At 50.4% G+C, this 19,762-nt stretch overlaps 1 protein-coding gene across 2 annotated transcripts in view; it reads left to right on the top strand.

Moving 5' to 3' along the window:
• LOC147711122 (tumor necrosis factor receptor superfamily member 9-like) overlaps positions 1–19,762 on the top strand; it is a 106,959-nt gene that overhangs the window by 52,079 nt on the left and 35,118 nt on the right. The window lies entirely within an intron of this gene.

The following is a 19,762-nucleotide window of genomic DNA, read 5'->3' as shown; positions in this document are numbered from 1 at the left end:
CCTGGCTGCAGCTCAGGTAAAAGGAGCGCCGCTCTGTGAATAACCACATTATGTTTACAGAGCGGCTAGTGATATGACACTAAACCAAGATAATAATAAAATAAAATATACTTCGAGATGAGAGGTGGTTTGAACCTCTAACGTAGTCAAATAGTACCCAGGCTAGGCGTGAACGCCGTGATCTGTCAAGACTCGAGAACGATGACCACCCGGTAGGGACAGATAAAGCATGAAAACCGTGTCAGTTTCAGTGATGTTTGAAAACCGCACTCGAGAAACGCTTCCGAGAAACGCTTCGTGTTTCTGATGGCGGGGTGGCCTCTAGCGGCATAGCCGCGCAGAGGGAAAAACAACACGAAGTCACGCATTATGCGTTCACTCACCTCTCCGTCGGCGTCTCCAGGCAGTCTTCAGTACTGCTCGGGGGGGCGCCGATCGCGGAATGAGGTAGTGTTTTGTATACTCTACAGACAAGACGTAATGCGAGCAGTCACGTGAGGGTGAGAATTCTGGGAATAGTAGTTCGCTACCCAGTACCGACTCTATTAGATAGAAGGGACTTCGTTACAGGATTCTGCCATCGTGTTTCTTACACACATCCTTGAACAGGATCACAGTGGCATAAATCATGTAATGTGTACACTGATGCATGATGAATTACATATGGATATTTATAGACGAATGTTTATATTTATAGGCAAGTGCCAATGCGCCATTCGTAGGACATAATTCTGGGAGTTGACATTCGCTATCTAGCGCTGCCTCTATTCTGCCATGGTGTTTCTTACACACATCCTTGAACAGAATGGTGCGTGATGAATTACATATGGATATTTATAGACGAATGTTTGTATTTATAGGCAGGTGCCAATGCGCCATTCAAAGGGCATAATTCTGGGAGTTGACATTCGCTACCTAGCGCTGCCTCTATTAAATAGAAGGGACTTTATTTCATGATTGTGTCATGGTGTGTCTCTTACACAACAAACTTTAAGCAGGATCACAATGGCGTAAATCATGTAGTGTGTGTTCACTACTAGATGTTAAATTATAAATAAGTATTTGTGTTTATAGATGAAGTTTTATACTTATAGACAGTGTAAGAAGGGACATAATGCACACGACCATTCAAAGGGACATCCATGGTATGGGCTCATTTAGGCCGTCTTTGTCACTGTTAAGGCGGTACACCCATTTCTGCTCTATCTTGAACAAAAAACGGCTGGTGTCGGCACACGAATCAGGAATATGCGGTTGCTCGAGGACTGTCCAGTAGAAATCCTCAGGACCATGACCCTTCTCCAAGAAATGTGCGGTCAGTCTGGTTGCTTGTTTGCGGCACCGCACTGTGCTTTTATGTTCTTGGATACGTGTGCGTACCTTTCTGGTTGTCATGCCGACATACCGTAGTTCGCAAGGACATTTAATCAGATATATCAAGTTACTACTATTGCAGTTCGTAAACTTGTTCTGTGTCCATGGGCGATTAGTGCCGATGTCAACCTCAGTAGATTTGTTAGTCTGGGGACAGACCGTGCAGTTTCCGCATGGGTGATGTCCGACCACAGCTGGTAAATCCCATAGGGTTCCCACTTGTCTTCCTTCTTTGCTGCGTGGACGTGTGTGAACCAGTTGATCCTTCAGGTTCGGTCCTCTTTTGTATGCGAACATGGGCTGGGGAATGTCATCACCTCCAGTCTTAAGGATGGACCAGTGTTTCTTTATGATTTTCTGCAACTGGTTGGATCGGCTGTTAAAGGTGTTAACAAAAGCAATCCGGTCTGTTTTTTCTTTAGGAGGGTTGATTGCAAGTAGGGCATCCCTATGGTTATTGGAGGCCCTCTTTTTAGACTGACGAATGATTTTCTTGGGGTATCGTTTCTCCTTTAGATGTTCCTCCAGGTTTTTGGAGTGTGCTTCAAAAGATTCCTTCTTAGAACAGTTTCTTTGTATCCTCAGGAACTGGCCAAAAGGTAGATTGTCCCTCAAGGCCCGTGGATGACAGCTGTCATATCGCAACAATGCGTTCCTGGCCATGGGTTTGCGATATAGCTCAGACTCGATGCCAGTTGGGGTCGCGTGCAATCTCAAATCAAGGAAAGCCAGAGATGTTCTGCTATGCTCGATGATGAACTTTAAATATTGGTTCTTGCTGTTCAACCAACCATGAAATGATATTAGGTCTTCTTCCGTGCCACGCCACACCACCAGGATGTCATCAATATAGCGTTTCCACACATATATTGATGGTAAGTATGGGTTGGTGATGGTTAGTACACTATGTTGTTCAAAATGGTGCACGTACAGATTCGCCAGGCTCGGCGCGAAAACACTGCCCATGCTAGTCCCGGACGTCTGCAGGTACAATGTGTCTTCAAAGCGGAAATAATTTTCCTTCATAGCAATTTCTGCTAGATGCATGATGAAGGGTATTGGTGTCATCGATTGATGGTTAGTCTGCTCCAAAAGTGTCCCCACTACTTCTAGGGTCTCGGTTTGAGGGATCGATGTGTATAAAGATTCGACATCGAACGATACTAGGATGTCCGTTTCCATGTTGTATTGTATTGTGGGAAGGAGTCTTAGGACATCCTTAGTATCTTGGAGAAAGGTAGGCATTGCTTTGACCATCGGGTTGAGGAAGTGGTCCACAAAAGTCGAAAGGGGTTCTAATACCGACCCAATGCCAGAAATAATAGGCCTACCAGGTGGTGGCCTTGTTGGCTTGTGTACTTTGGGCAGGCTGTAAAAATAAGGAATTGTAGGGTGTTTTGTGACCAAATACTGTCCCTCCTGTGAGGTTATCCATCCCTCACTTGTGGCTTCTTCTACCAAGGCACTAATTCTGGTTTGTAGACCTTCAGTTGGATCCGATCTCAACAGTAAGTAGGATTTGCGGTCACTGAGTTGCCGCAGACATTTGTTTCTGTACACTGCAGTGTCTAGGATCACAGTTGCTCCGCCTTTGTCGGCCGGCTTGATGGTAATGTTGTCGTTGGAAGTGAGTGAACGTAAGGCTTGCTGTTCATCTCTGGAGAGATTCATAAATGGCTTGACATCTCTTTTGTATAGATCTGTGACGTCCTTTTCAACAGCTGTTTCAAAGGTCAGAACTTTGGGCGGTAAGGAAGCACTCGGTGGATTAAACGAGGACGGTCTCTTCAGACCAGTGTTGTTATTTATGGCGATGGTTTCCAAGGCAGTCGATTTTGCGAAAAAGTAATGCAATCTTATTTTCCTGAATAGCTTGGAAAGTTCAATTTGGGCCACGAAAGGATCACCTTTCTGAGTGGCTACGAATCCCAAGCCTTTGTTTAGGAGGAGTTCCTCATTGGTAGACAGGACGTGTGAACTGAGGTTGATCACGATGCCGTCTGGTTGCTTGTTCCCGCGGCATCTTGGGGGACTTTCTTCCCGCTGCGTAGATCCATCCTCGATTGTTGCGGGGTGTTCGTGTCCGTGTTCCAATGAACTTGTTGTTGCGTTGCTCCTTGTCTCCTCCTGCCTCGGCCTCGTCTCTGGCCAAAACCTAAAAAAGGAAACGACCCCGGGCCTTGTTGCATCTGTGGTGGATAGAAAGGCGGACCCATTTGTGGAGGGCAATTTGCCCTCCACAAATGGGTCCGCCTTTCTATCCACCACAGATGCAACAAGGCCCGGGGTCGTTTCCTTTTTTAGGTTTTGGCCAGAGACGAGGCCGAGGCAGGAGGAGACAAGGAGCAACGCAACAACAAGTTCATTGGAACACGGACACGAACACCCCGCAACAATCGAGGATGGATCTACGCAGCGGGAAGAAAGTCCCCCAAGATGCCGCGGGAACAAGCAACCAGACGGCATCGTGATCAACCTCAGTTCACACGTCCTGTCTACCAATGAGGAACTCCTCCTAAACAAAGGCTTGGGATTCGTAGCCACTCAGAAAGGTGATCCTTTCGTGGCCCAAATTGAACTTTCCAAGCTATTCAGGAAAATAAGATTGCATTACTTTTTCGCAAAATCGACTGCCTTGGAAACCATCTCCATAGATAACAACACTGGTCTGAAGAGACCGTCCTCGTTTAATCCACCGAGTGCTTCCTTACCGCCCAAAGTTCTGACCTTTGAAACAGCTGTTGAAAAGGACGTCACAGATCTATACAAAAGAGATGTCAAGCCATTTATGAATCTCTCCAGAGATGAACAGCAAGCCTTACGTTCACTCACTTCCAACGACAACATTACCATCAAGCCGGCCGACAAAGGCGGAGCAACTGTGATCCTAGACACTGCAGTGTACAGAAACGAATGTCTGCGGCAACTCAGTGACCGCAAATCCTACTTACTGTTGAGATCGGATCCAACTGAAGGTCTACAAACCAGAATTAGTGCCTTGGTAGAAGAAGCCACAAGTGAGGGATGGATAACCTCACAGGAGGGACAGTATTTGGTCACAAAACACCCTACAATTCCTTATTTTTACAGCCTGCCCAAAGTACACAAGCCAACAAGGCCACCACCTGGTAGGCCTATTATTTCTGGCATTGGGTCGGTATTAGAACCCCTTTCGACTTTTGTGGACCACTTCCTCAACCCGATGGTCAAAGCAATGCCTACCTTTCTCCAAGATACTAAGGATGTCCTAAGACTCCTTCCCACAATACAATACAACATGGAAACGGACATCCTAGTATCGTTCGATGTCGAATCTTTATACACATCGATCCCTCAAACCGAGACCCTAGAAGTAGTGGGGACACTTTTGGAGCAGACTAACCATCAATCGATGACACCAATACCCTTCATCATGCATCTAGCAGAAATTGCTATGAAGGAAAATTATTTCCGCTTTGAAGACACATTGTACCTGCAGACGTCCGGGACTAGCATGGGCAGTGTTTTCGCGCCGAGCCTGGCGAATCTGTACGTGCACCATTTTGAACAACATAGTGTACTAACCATCACCAACCCATACTTACCATCAATATATGTGTGGAAACGCTATATTGATGACATCCTGGTGGTGTGGCGTGGCACGGAAGAAGACCTAATATCATTTCATGGTTGGTTGAACAGCAAGAACCAATATTTAAAGTTCATCATCGAGCATAGCAGAACATCTCTGGCTTTCCTTGATTTGAGATTGCACGCGACCCCAACTGGCATCGAGTCTGAGCTATATCGCAAACCCATGGCCAGGAACGCATTGTTGCGATATGACAGCTGTCATCCACGGGCCTTGAGGGACAATCTACCTTTTGGCCAGTTCCTGAGGATACAAAGAAACTGTTCTAAGAAGGAATCTTTTGAAGCACACTCCAAAAACCTGGAGGAACATCTAAAGGAGAAACGATACCCCAAGAAAATCATTCGTCAGTCTAAAAAGAGGGCCTCCAATAACCATAGGGATGCCCTACTTGCAATCAACCCTCCTAAAGAAAAAACAGACCGGATTGCTTTTGTTAACACCTTTAACAGCCGATCCAACCAGTTGCAGAAAATCATAAAGAAACACTGGTCCATCCTTAAGACTGGAGGTGATGACATTCCCCAGCCCATGTTCGCATACAAAAGAGGACCGAACCTGAAGGATCAACTGGTTCACACACGTCCACGCAGCAAAGAAGGAAGACAAGTGGGAACCCTATGGGATTTACCAGCTGTGGTCGGACATCACCCATGCGGAAACTGCACGGTCTGTCCCCAGACTAACAAATCTACTGAGGTTGACATCGGCACTAATCGCCCATGGACACAGAACAAGTTTACGAACTGCAATAGTAGTAACTTGATATATCTGATTAAATGTCCTTGCGAACTACGGTATGTCGGCATGACAACCAGAAAGGTACGCACACGTATCCAAGAACATAAAAGCACAGTGCGGTGCCGCAAACAAGCAACCAGACTGACCGCACATTTCTTGGAGAAGGGTCATGGTCCTGAGGATTTCTACTGGACAGTCCTCGAGCAACCGCATATTCCTGATTCGTGTGCCGACACCAGCCGTTTTTTGTTCAAGATAGAGCAGAAATGGGTGTACCGCCTTAACAGTGACAAAGACGGCCTAAATGAGCCCATACCATGGATGTCCCTTTGAATGGTCGTGTGCATTATGTCCCTTCTTACACTGTCTATAAGTATAAAACTTCATCTATAAACACAAATACTTATTTATAATTTAACATCTAGTAGTGAACACACACTACATGATTTACGCCATTGTGATCCTGCTTAAAGTTTGTTGTGTAAGAGACACACCATGACACAATCATGAAATAAAGTCCCTTCTATTTAATAGAGGCAGCGCTAGGTAGCGAATGTCAACTCCCAGAATTATGCCCTTTGAATGGCGCATTGGCACCTGCCTATAAATACAAACATTCGCCTATAAATATCCATATGTAATTCATCACGCACCATTCTGTTCAAGGATGTGTGTAAGAAACACCATGGCAGAATAGAGGCAGCGCTAGATAGCGAATGTCAACTCCCAGAATTATGTCCTACGAATGGCGCATTGGCACTTGCCTATAAATATAAACATTCGTCTATAAATATCCATATGTAATTCATCATGCATCAGTGTACACATTACATGATTTATGCCACTGTGATCCTGTTCAAGGATGTGTGTAAGAAACACGATGGCAGAATCCTGTAACGAAGTCCCTTCTATCTAATAGAGTCGGTACTGGGTAGCGAACTACTATTCCCAGAATTCTCACCCTCACGTGACTGCTCGCATTACGTCTTGTCTGTAGAGTATACAAAACACTACCTCATTCCGCGATCGGCGCCCCCCCGAGCAGTACTGAAGACTGCCTGGAGACGCCAACGGAGAGGTGAGTGAACGCATAATGCGTGACTTCGTGTTGTTTTTCCCTCTGCGCGGCTATGCCGCTAGAGGCCACCCCGCCATCAGAAACACGAAGCGTTTCTCGGAAGCGTTTCTCGAGTGCGGTTTTCAAACATCACTGAAACTGACACGGTTTTCATGCTTTATCTGTCCCTACCGGGTGGTCATCGTTCTCGAGTCTTGACAGATCACGGCGTTCACGCCTAGCCTGGGTACTATTTGACTACGTTAGAGGTTCAAACCACCTCTCATCTCGAAGTATATTTTATTTTATTATTATCTTGGTTTAGTGTCATATCACTAGCCGCTCTGTAAACATAATGTGGTTATTCACAGAGCGGCGCTCCTTTTACCTGAGCTGCAGCCAGGTGGGGTGAAGCTGCTCAACCTACACGCAAGGGTGAGTGCATACTTGAAATAATGACCAGGTATGATTAAACATATTGCAATGTTGTTGGACTTGGCCTTTTTCCCCCAAAATTTTTCGCTTTTGACCCCCTTATCTGGATTGTCTCCCCCATGGGATTAAACCTGTATAGGCCATGAGTGGTGTGAGACACCTTGTGAAAATGTAATTACCTGACATAATGTGAGCACTTGTAAAATCCCCCATTTTAAAACTGCACCCCCATTTTGGAAATGTACCTGACTGAAATGTATTGTTTTTAAAATGGATGCCATGGCCATGGGTTTTGCCACTGGACTGACATAGGTCAGCGGTCTAGATAACATTACCCAGCTACCCCTAGCTTTTGGAGGGAAAGCCTGGCACCCAGGGTGCTCACCCCCTCCCCTAGAACCAGTTTAGGCTAGATGTGCCAACATTCTAGAAGGTCCTGGCACTGCCTGGGAGGAGGATATAAATAGGGGGAAGTGTCACCAGAGGGTTAGTCAGCTGGGACAAGGAAGGGAGGGGGACCTGCTGTGAGGTGCGACCGCCACATGGGCCTGTGAGCTGGGCCCTGCACCCCTATAAACCCCCCCGCTGCTGTCCCCATGGGCCCCTGACAAGGGAGGACTCTTCATAGGCCCCTGACGCCGTGGGACCTTGAACTACGCCAGCGCTGAGGGAAAAAGGTGCCCAGAAGAGGAGGAATGCTGTGGGCTTGAACCCCCCAGGAGGTGAGGAGTGTGCCCCTGGGCTGGCTGTGGAGCTGTTCGCCCCCCCCCCCCCTCCGGGAAGAGCCTACTTGGAGGCCCTGGTTTGCCTACCTAAGCGCTGTAAATGCCAAGACTGTTGCTGCCCTGGGCTGCTTGGAGGAACTGTTGCCCTTGTGAGGTACTGCCTATCAAGCGCTATTCTGGGGAGGTTGATGCCCCCAAGGAAGTTGTGCCCCCCCCCCCTGTGGAAGCTCTGACACTGTGAGGGACTGCCTGTAGAGCGCTGTGTGAGGAAGCGCTGGGGCTGGTGTGACCCCTGGAGAGCTGTTGGCCCTGAAAACTGTGAGGGGAATCGAGCTGGAGGAGCCTACCCTCGTTTTGGCGCGCTGTCCGCCATTTAATTAATTAATTTAGAAGGGAGCCTACCCCTTATTGACGCCTCACGCCGGTTAGAACTGCCCGGGAAATAAATAATGAGGTAAAAGGGAGCCTACCCCTTATGGCCGCCAGAATTCACCGCCGCGGCCCGGCGCTGTGAGGAGGTCTTCCCCCGCCGTGGGAGGCATCGTTGTGGCGACCCCCGGTACCAGGAGGGGGCCGCCGATGAGGAGGAGCGGGCCGCACTAGGCCCTGAAGCCGGGGAGGCCGGCATCACGTGGCGGGGGCGCCGGTGACGTCACCGGTCACAACCCCAGCCCCGCCGTGCACTGATTGGCCTGCGCGGCCGTGCCCTAGAAGGCCGCGCAGGGATTGGCTGCCGGAAGCTGTGGCAGGGAGAAGCCGGCCGAAGGTGTCGCGGGGCCCCCGGTGAGCTGAGGGGAACCCCGATGGCATAGGAAGACCGGAGCAGGAGCCTACCCTGCCGGTCTGCGGACGCGGAGAGAAGCGGAGGAGGAGGCGGGGCCGGGGCACTCTGTCGGTGCTAGCCCCGCCGCCACGAAAAGTGCGTAGCCGTGAGGGGAGTGCGGAGGGCGGGAGCCTACCCCGCCTCCGCCTGCCAACGAAGTTCTGGGACCCCTAGAGGGAGCGGAGGGGCCCGGGAGAAGTCACTGCAAGGGAGAGCGGAGGGCGGGAGCCACCCCGCCTCCGCCGATGCCAGGAGTGCCGCAAGTGTTGCGACAGGTGGCCAGAACACGGAGAGGGGGCCCCGAGGCACATTGCCGGTGCTTGCCCCCTCCCCTTCGAAATCTGGGGAACGCCTGCAGGACTGCAAGAGGCCGGTGAGTGGGGCCTCTATGAAACTGTGTAGGGGGTTGAAGAGGGCAACGCGGCACAAAGTTGGTGCTCGGCGCCCCCCCCCCCCCTGTTGGAATCTGGGATTGGGCCCTGTTGGCCCCAGATACCCCGGCGGTGGCCCGGACTGATCCCGTGGGGGGACATTTGTAATGGGACTGCAAAGGCCCTAGGGAAATGTGGCCTGACTGCTAAAAGGGGTCAGCTCCTGGACTAGGCAAGAGTAATTCCCTCTTAAGGCGGTGGCTACTGAAAGGTGTTCCATTTGAGTACGTGGTTGCATTTAAGGAAAGTTGTTTACAGGGAAAGGAATGTTATGCCCTCCTCTAATGTCCAAGGAAATGTTCTTCCTGATTAGGGAAATGAGTACCCTGGCATAAGGAAAGGTTTCCTGATCCCAGTGAAATGTTATCTACTCCTCTAGGGAAGTGTTAATTGCGCGAGGAGATGTTTGCATTTACCCTGATGAAATGTCTATGCCCCAGGGAGTATTGTTTCCTCTAAGGTGACCCAGGGAGAGTTGTTGCCAATGTACTACCTGATGTCTGTGTTGCAGGTTGGGAGCTAAGGAGTCATGTTCCCCAGGTATTTTCCCTAAGGCTATAGCACTGGGGTTCTGTATGCCCTGTAGAGCTTGCGAAGGTGGTTTAATAGTCCTATAATTATGCCCGCCTGCTAGTGGTTGTTGGTATGCCATGATGTCTTTCCTTAATAAGGGTGGGCTGTTGTGTACACCCTGATGTTGATTCTCCAGGGTTTATGGTAGAGGAAGCCTTGCTGTGTTCGTACAGGTGCCCCTGGTCCAGAAGTAGGGCCCCTACCTGATATCTATGCTGGGCGATGTATGTTCCGCCTAGGTTGTTCTATAGGTTGGCCTGACATGTAATACTAGGTCCCTGGTTGCATCCCATGCTGAATTGTTACAGGTGTTCCTGTCTATTCTGTGCCATGATGCCCTGATGTTTCCCTTACAAGGGTCGTGTTGGAGTTATATGAGTTTACTGATGCCAATGCATGTTAATGCTTTCGCCCGATGTTTGATATCCCTATGCTGATTTATTGCAGGTGTTCCTGTATGTTGGGATTTACTGTGATGCCCTGAAGTTTCCTTTACAGGGGTTGGGTTGGCGTGGTCACGCATGAGGTGTAATTATGCTAGTATGCAATTTACAATTTCAGCCAACCTCTCAAGGATGAAGGCCTGAGTAGGCCCTGCCTGATGCGTATTTCCCTAGAGTGGAGGGGGGAAGAAACCTGATGTTTTATTACAGGTACTCCTGTCTAATATTAAAGGTTCTGTGATGTTCTGTTTTCCCTTACAGAGGTGGGGTTTGGCGTAATAACGCATAAAGTGTATTAATGCATAATATTAGAGTTTGCAATTACAGCCTACCCCTAAGGATGAGACCCTGAGTTGGCCCCGCCAGATTGGCCCCAGGTCTAATGTTCATTTAACCAACCATTTTTATTACAGCATGGACTTTGGACTCAACCCTTTTTGTCCCATGTAAATAATTCCCCAGGATGTACTTGGCTCTGGCGCCAGTTGGCGCCTTGTTGTGATTACCAGTGTATTTTTCCTTTTTGCCTTGCAGGTTGGAGATACTAAACTGCTTAATTTTCCAACTCAAATTGGTGTCCTGCCTCTTTTGTAGTGTGCCTGGTGTGTTGACTGAGGGTACTGCGTGAATGCTTCACATGTCCTCGAAGTTTGGCCTGCCCGCTTGATGCCATGCTACCCCCTTTGAGACTTGGGCAACCCCCATTTCCAACATTTGGTGGCAGAGTGGTGGGATAGGACTTGTGCTTGCGCAGTACCACAGCGGCCACGGGTTACACTGCAAATAGAGCTTTGGATGTAATCCGAGCCTTGTTGTGGGGATTATTGTGTTTTTTTGATTGCCTCCTCCTGAAAAGTGTTGTAGCAGAATTGTGTCCCCTTGTTCCACTGGGAGGGTGTGTCCCGGGTGTACCTCGTCACGATGGGGTTGGTTTACCAGGAAGTGGAACTGATGGAATACACCGAACAGGAGGTGATAGACTTCCTCCTGGAGAGAGGGATACCCCCAGTAGGGAGCATTAGGAGGAACCTGTTTCTCTATGAGGCCCTCAAGAGGGGAGAGCCCTTAGAGATTGATGGGGACTTGTCTGACTACCCCCCCGAGGTGTTGCAGGGTCAGTGGGTTAGAGACCAGAGAGAGGGCTCCCCATCCAGAACCCTGGGAGGTAGTTATTCCGAGGAGGAGGAAGAGTTTGAGAGGGCGGAGACGCCAGTAGCTGTGGAGGACACCGAAGATAGGGAGTCTCGCACTGGGTCCAGTCCCGGGGGCACTGCCCCATCCCTTTCCCTGTCCCCAGAAGAGTGGGTAGATAGGAGAGAAGAGAGGGAGTATCAGCTGGCGCTGGCAAAGCTCAGGCATGCCGAGGGCTTAGCGCAGCTGAGGGTAGAAGAGCAGCGACTAGGGACTGAAAAAGTCCTAGCGCTGGAAAGGATGGCGGAGGCGGAGAGGGCCTTCGCCAGGGAGAGATCAGCTCAGGTGGGTAGTTTGTCCCCTGAGAGTGGTTTCAGGAGTCTGGATTCACCGAGGTGGGTGGGATCCAGTGGTGGCAGCGAGTGTAGGTCCAGTGCAAGGTGTCCCACTCCCGAAGCCCAGGAGACTGTGCCTGATTCCCCGGAGGAGGAGGACGGGTTAGTGTTGAGGGGCAGGGGAAAGCTGTCCCATCAGTCCTGGGGAGAGTTTGAGGAGGAGTGTTGGACTGTACTGGAGGATTGGGTGGTGAGGAGAGCAGTGGAAGATTGGGAAGGGCTGTGCCATGCCGTTATCCGGGAGCACATGCTGAGGAGTTGTTTCCCAAGACTGCGTCACCATCTGTTGCAGTGCGGGTTCTCAGACCCCAGGGAACTTGCACGGGAGGCAGACCTCTGGGTAAGTGCCAGAGCGTCTGGGAAGGCTGAGGGGAATGATCCCGAAGGGAGTGAGACGGGGAGGTGTCCCAAGGTACCCCAGCTGCGGCCACCAGGCCTGGAGTGTTCTTTAAGAGAACCCCAGCTTGGGAGGCTAGGCTGCCCCGAAGTGTCATCCAAAAGGAGGGATCCCCTTATGTCAGGAGAACCCGGAGCATCATTAATCAGAGCTTCGGTGGTTCAGGGGACTGACCAGTCACAGGGTCTAGATCCTGGACTGGGGTTCCAGGTTCAGGGGTTGCCTGACCTGGAGGGTGGGGTTCCTGTAAGGCAGGTCCCTACCAAATTGACTCCCAGGGGTACCACTTCCAGTGGGAGGGTGCGGAACTCTGGGAGGGGGTGCAGAGGGAGGAGGGTCTCCTCTCTGTCACCAGCTCAGCCACAGGGCGCAGACCCCGGGTTGGGTGGCCAGGGACAGGAGTTGCCTGCCCTGGTGGGAGGGACATCTGTAATCAGAGTCCCCCCGGAAGTGACTCCCAGGGGTACTTCTCCGGGTAGGAGGGTGCAGAATTCTGGGAGGGGGTGCAGGGAGAGGGAGGACTCGCCCCTGTCACCGGTTCAGCCTGTGAGTTTCGACTCCAGGTTGGGGAGAGAGTTGTGTGAGGGTGTCCCCAGGCGTAGGAGATGGAGGAACCCTAGGAGGAGAAGTAGGGGGAGGAGAGCCTCGCCCCTAAGGGCTGGTCATTCTGAGGGTGAAGACCCCAGGTGGGTGGACCAGTGGAAATTTGGAGAGAAGAGAGTGGTTCCAGAGTATCACAAGCCTGAGGCTAGAGCCTCCCACTCTAGGAAGGAGAGACATCCCACTAGGGAACACCAGTGGGGTGGTTCTGTTGGTGAAGGGAGGGTTGCGAAAGAGAACCATTGGGTTCCAGAGTGGAGGAGAGACTGCAGGTGCTCCTGTAGTTGCAGGCCTGCGTCCACCTTTTTCCGCCCCAAGCAGGGAAGCCCATCAAGGCATTGATCGGTCTACCCTGGCTTTTGGCTGGGGGGGAGTCGTGTTGGACTTGGCCTTTTTCCCCCAAAATTTTTCGCTTTTGACCCCCTTATCTGGATTGTCTCCCCCATGGGATTAAACCTGTATAGGCCATGAGTGGTGTGAGACACCTTGTGAAAATGTAATTACCTGACATAATGTGAGCACTTGTAAAATCCCCCATTTTAAAACTGCACCCCCATTTTGGAAATGTACCTGACTGAAATGTATTGTTTTTAAAATGGATGCCATGGCCATGGGTTTTGCCACTGGACTGACATAGGTCAGCGGTCTAGATAACATTACCCAGCTACCCCTAGCTTTTGGAGGGAAAGCCTGGCACCCAGGGTGCTCACCCCCTCCCCTAGAACCAGTTTAGGCTAGATGTGCCAACATTCTAGAAGGTCCTGGCACTGCCTGGGAGGAGGATATAAATAGGGGGAAGTGTCACCAGAGGGTTAGTCAGCTGGGACAAGGAAGGGAGGGGGACCTGCTGTGAGGTGCGACCGCCACATGGGCCTGTGAGCTGGGCCCTGCACCCCTATAAACCCCCCCGCTGCTGTCCCCATGGGCCCCTGACAAGGGAGGACTCTTCATAGGCCCCTGACGCCGTGGGACCTTGAACTACGCCAGCGCTGAAGGAAAAAGGTGCCCAGAAGAGGAGGAATGCTGTGGGCTTGAACCCCCCAGGAGGTGAGGAGTGTGCCCCTGGGCTGGCTGTGGAGCTGTTCGCCCCCCCCCCCCCCTCCGGGAAGAGCCTACTTGGAAGCCCTGGTTTGCCTACCTAAGCGCTGTAAATGCCAAGACTGTTGCTGCCCTGGGCTGCTTGGAGGAACTGTTGCCCTTGTGAGGTACTGCCTATCAAGCGCTATTCTGGGGAGGTTGATGCCCCCAAGGAAGTTGTGCCCCCCCCCCTGTGGAAGCTCTGACACCGTGAGGGACTGCCTGTAGAGCGCTGTGTGAGGAAGCGCTGGGGCTGGTGTGACCCCTGGAGAGCTGTTGGCCCTGAAAACTGTGAGGGGAATCGAGCTGGAGGAGCCTACCCTCGTTTTGGCGCGCTGTCCGCCATTTAATTAATTAATTTAGAAGGGAGCCTACCCCTTATTGACGCCTCACGCCGGTTAGAACTGCCCGGGAAATAAATAATGAGGTAAAAGGGAGCCTACCCCTTATGGCCGCCAGAATTCACCGCCGCGGCCCGGCGCTGTGAGGAGGTCTTCCCCCGCCGTGGGAGGCATCGTTGTGGCGACCCCCGGTACCAGGAGGGGGCCGCCGATGAGGAGGAGCGGGCCGCACTAGGCCCTGAAGCCGGGGAGGCCGGCATCACGTGGCGGGGGCGCCGGTGACGTCACCGGTCACAACCCCAGCCCCGCCGTGCACTGATTGGCCTGCGCGGCCGTGCCCTAGAAGGCCGCGCAGGGATTGGCTGCCGGAAGCTGTGGCAGGGAGAAGCCGGCCGAAGGTGTCGCGGGGCCCCCGGTGAGCTGAGGGGAACCCCGATGGCATAGGAAGACCGGAGCAGGAGCCTACCCTGCCGGTCTGCGGACGCGGAGAGAAGCGGAGGAGGAGGCGGGGCCGGGGCACTCTGTCGGTGCTAGCCCCGCCGCCACGAAAAGTGCGTAGCCGTGAGGGGAGTGCGGAGGGCGGGAGCCTACCCCGCCTCCGCCTGCCAACGAAGTTCTGGGACCCCTAGAGGGAGCGGAGGGGCCCGGGAGAAGTCACTGCAAGGGAGAGCGGAGGGCGGGAGCCACCCCGCCTCCGCCGATGCCAGGAGTGCCGCAAGTGTTGCGACAGGTGGCCAGAACACGGAGAGGGGGCCCCGAGGCACATTGCCGGTGCTTGCCCCCTCCCCTTCGAAATCTGGGGAACGCCTGCAGGACTGCAAGAGGCCGGTGAGTGGGGCCTCTATGAAACTGTGTAGGGGGTTGAAGAGGGCAACGCGGCACAAAGTTGGTGCTCGGCGCCCCCCCCCCTGTTGGAATCTGGGATTGGGCCCTGTTGGCCCCAGATACCCCGGCGGTGGCCCGGACTGATCCCGTGGGGGGACATTTGTAATGGGACTGCAAAGGCCCTAGGGAAATGTGGCCTGACTGCTAAAAGGGGTCAGCTCCTGGACTAGGCAAGAGTAATTCCCTCTTAAGGCGGTGGCTACTGAAAGGTGTTCCATTTGAGTACGTGGTTGCATTTAAGGAAAGTTGTTTACAGGGAAAGGAATGTTATGCCCTCCTCTAATGTCCAAGGAAATGTTCTTCCTGATTAGGGAAATGAGTACCCTGGCATAAGGAAAGGTTTCCTGATCCCAGTGAAATGTTATCTACTCCTCTAGGGAAGTGTTAATTGCGCGAGGAGATGTTTGCATTTACCCTGATGAAATGTCTATGCCCCAGGGAGTATTGTTTCCTCTAAGGTGACCCAGGGAGAGTTGTTGCCAATGTACTACCTGATGTCTGTGTTGCAGGTTGGGAGCTAAGGAGTCATGTTCCCCAGGTATTTTCCCTAAGGCTATAGCACTGGGGTTCTGTATGCCCTGTAGAGCTTGCGAAGGTGGTTTAATAGTCCTATAATTATGCCCGCCTGCTAGTGGTTGTTGGTATGCCATGATGTCTTTCCTTAATAAGGGTGGGCTGTTGTGTACACCCTGATGTTGATTCTCCAGGGTTTATGGTAGAGGAAGCCTTGCTGTGTTCGTACAGGTGCCCCTGGTCCAGAAGTAGGGCCCCTACCTGATATCTATGCTGGGCGATGTATGTTCCGCCTAGGTTGTTCTATAGGTTGGCCTGACATGTAATACTAGGTCCCTGGTTGCATCCCATGCTGAATTGTTACAGGTGTTCCTGTCTATTCTGTGCCATGATGCCCTGATGTTTCCCTTACAAGGGTCGTGTTGGAGTTATATGAGTTTACTGATGCCAATGCATGTTAATGCTTTCGCCCGATGTTTGATATCCCTATGCTGATTTATTGCAGGTGTTCCTGTATGTTGGGATTTACTGTGATGCCCTGAAGTTTCCTTTACAGGGGTTGGGTTGGCGTGGTCACGCATGAGGTGTAATTATGCTAGTATGCAATTTACAATTTCAGCCAACCTCTCAAGGATGAAGGCCTGAGTAGGCCCTGCCTGATGCGTATTTCCCTAGAGTGGAGGGGGGAAGAAACCTGATGTTTTATTACAGGTACTCCTGTCTAATATTAAAGGTTCTGTGATGTTCTGTTTTCCCTTACAGAGGTGGGGTTTGGCGTAATAACGCATAAAGTGTATTAATGCATAATATTAGAGTTTGCAATTACAGCCTACCCCTAAGGATGAGACCCTGAGTTGGCCCCGCCAGATTGGCCCCAGGTCTAATGTTCATTTAACCAACCATTTTTATTACAGCATGGACTTTGGACTCAACCCTTTTTGTCCCATGTAAATAATTCCCCAGGATGTACTTGGCTCTGGCGCCAGTTGGCGCCTTGTTGTGATTACCAGTGTATTTTTCCTTTTTGCCTTGCAGGTTGGAGATACTAAACTGCTTAATTTTCCAACTCAAATTGGTGTCCTGCCTCTTTTGTAGTGTGCCTGGTGTGTTGACTGAGGGTACTGCGTGAATGCTTCACATGTCCTCGAAGTTTGGCCTGCCCGCTTGATGCCATGCTACCCCCTTTGAGACTTGGGCAACCCCCATTTCCAACAAATGTCATTATGAATACAAACAGAAATGATGTGAATAACTTTCGTGTTCCATTTGTTTCTTCGTGTGTTTGTTTGTTTGTTTTACATGTTGGATCCCTTACAATTTTGCACTGATAGTATACGGTTGAGCACGCCTGGATGTCCAGGTGATATCTTTATAATTTATTTATTTCTTACAAAGCAGTAGTGTATCCTGTATAGGTCCTGAGGAATGCATTAAGAAAACCTTATGAAATGCTGAAACATGTCGACCACCAATAAGTGCGGTTATTATTTAAAACCTGCACCCACACCTGCCTTTTAACCTTAGGGTTTGGGGGATACTAATAAAATTTCTTTTTTCCACCCATTCACCTAATTTTAGTATTACCCTTCACTTTTCCACTTTAATCACCATACACTGCTTTTGTCATTAGCCACTACTACACTCCTCTGTTCTGCTCTCATATCACATTTCGGTCACGGTAATGTCTACCGGCCGTCTTGTCTCCTGGGTAAGGAGATCCCACATGATGACAATAAGGGCGGTACAGTGCGGCTTCTGATGGGAACAATACATTTTTCTCCTTGTGCTCTTGAGCCTCGACTTGACCATCTACTAACTATCATTCCTCACTGATACTTTTCTGTGTGCATTTGGTATAGTGGTCCTCACTGTCAAACTCTTTTCTTTTTTCTGACCCCCAGATATTATTTGTTGTGATACATTTATATTACATCATCTATGGCAGGATTTCCAACTTGTGCCCCAATGCCGTCCTCCACCCCATTCTCTCACCTGTAAGCATGCAGCAAACCTCCTCTGCACTGTCTGAAAAAAAGATGAGTTACTTAAATTGTTTCAGATTTTAGAGGCACCTGTGGAACCAAGAGCATAGTTTTAACTCTGCATTGGAGGATGGCTTGACCTTTGCCCCAAAAACAGGGACATGTAACTAAATTGAGAAAAGCATCAGAACACTGGGAAGGTCCTCTGGAAACTGGGGACTGTTCTGGAAAATTCGGGACGTCTGGTCAACCTGAAGAAGGAGGAAGAGAAAGACTGAAACTCAGCAACAAAGGAAGAAAGCAATGATGAAAAAGAACATGAAAGAGTGAGCATAATCTGGAGGGCGCGTCTGTTGGTGGCTTAGAGAGGCATGGGGTGGAATAATGACTTACACCCTTGGTATTCAGCACCACGATCTTCGATAGTGCCGGCTGCGGGCTTCTGAGCAATACCTAGGGTCCCACCACTTATTCTTTTACAAATATGGCACTGTTTTGGATTCAACAAAATATAGAACACTCCAACTGAACAAAACGATATCAAACAATTTTTCAAGTTGTCCCCTTTTAAGATATTGACTCCCTGATATGATTAGTGTTGAAGATAGATTGTCTAAACCTAAACAGCTCATCTATAGATAGATGGCGTGTGACAGTGACTCTGTAAATTAGCAATGAAAGAGGCAATGCTGCCAAGTTTTTGTGCACTGGGTCTGATCCCAGCCCTATCCTTAGGAATGTTGTGTGAATATTCAGCACTTAAAGCAAAAGGGCCTTTTATCTGCTGGCCTCATGTACAAACTGTTGCCCTACTGCGCTGCCTTGCGTCAAAAGAAAGGGTAGCAATGTGCTGTATCTACATTGGAAAGAAAACAGACAGTCTGGTGACATTTCCCTCTGCTCAAGAAAACTGAACCATTCTTCCATAAAGCAACTTCAGAAGTGCTGTTAAAGCCCTTGTACTCGTGCATCTGTTTGGTGGTGATGCCCTGCTTCATGGCCTCCCAGACCCCCTCCCTGGCCCACCATTAAGGTTGTCCTTTGTGCTGCAGCATGTCTCAGTTGGCTTCCCTTGTCATCACACATCATCTTCCAAACCAGAGATATCATCTTCACAGACATCACAACCTGCAGCCCCACCTACGTGGCTGACAAGCTCACCACCTTCAGTGGCTCCTCGCACCCCTCTAGTTAAGACGCCCTCAGTATGGAGACAAAGAAGCGTAAAAAAAGACAAAAAGCAAGGAAAGAAGCATTCTCTTCTATGAACCCAGGATCAGAACCAACACGCCTGCACTGATTAGATCCACCACAAACCTGCTACAAATTAGGAAAGAGTTGAAGACACACCTCTTTAACCCCTTCGCTGCGGCGGCAATTCCGCCGCAGCGCTAGGGGGTTGGGGGGCCGAGCGGCGCTCACATGCTCGTGACGGAACCGCTCCGTCACGAGCCTCGATTGAGCTGTGCTCATGACGGAGCGGTTCCGTCATGGCCCCGTCCGCTCAAAAGAACGTCCAGCACAAGCGCGGAATTCGCGGCGCGCCAAGTGGGCCATGACGGAATCGCTCCGTCATGAGCACAGCTCAACCGATGCTCGTGACGGAGCGGTTCCGTCACGAGCATGGAAGGAGTTAAAGAAAATCACATCACGATGAAGTAACAACCCCCTTTACTCTCGGAACCCAGCTTCACCTCCAGTCAATGATTAAGTCTATAATTGCCTTTGACACGTTAAGCTTTTTGGTTAGGTTCACGGTACACGAATACCACATGCATAAATTCATATATGCAGCATTTGGGCCTGTAGCTTGGGTTCAAGGCCTTTAATAACCTGTGTAGCCCTTGAGAGCAGGCTTTAAAGCTATATTAGAGCACTGGAAGGTTGGGAGTGCCATTGAAGAAAATGGAGGGGGTCAGGGCTAATAATTGATGCTACAGGCCTTTTGCTCCACCCATTTAAGCAGAGTTCAATTGTTTGTTTTTGTATTTTCCCCCTTTTAATTTATAACATTCTACCCACATGGGGTTGAATTTTCTAATAGCCTTATAGTCCTTCTGCTGATTAACTGCTAATTAACTGGTTAATTACTGCACTCTCCCTCGTGGTAGGAAAAAGCATTCTCACCACTCAGGTTCACCAGTTTGGTCCTTGCATGGTGCATCACTCCACTTTTTTCACCACTCATGCAGCGACATTACTCTTTTT

The sequence above is a fragment of the Lissotriton vulgaris genome, chromosome 5 (genome assembly GCF_964263255.1).
Source record: "Lissotriton vulgaris chromosome 5, aLisVul1.2, whole genome shotgun sequence".
NCBI classification, from domain to species: domain Eukaryota; kingdom Metazoa; phylum Chordata; class Amphibia; order Caudata; family Salamandridae; genus Lissotriton; species Lissotriton vulgaris.
The sequence above is the reverse complement of the archived record's forward strand: the minus strand, read 5'-3'. Positions and strand labels throughout refer to the sequence as shown.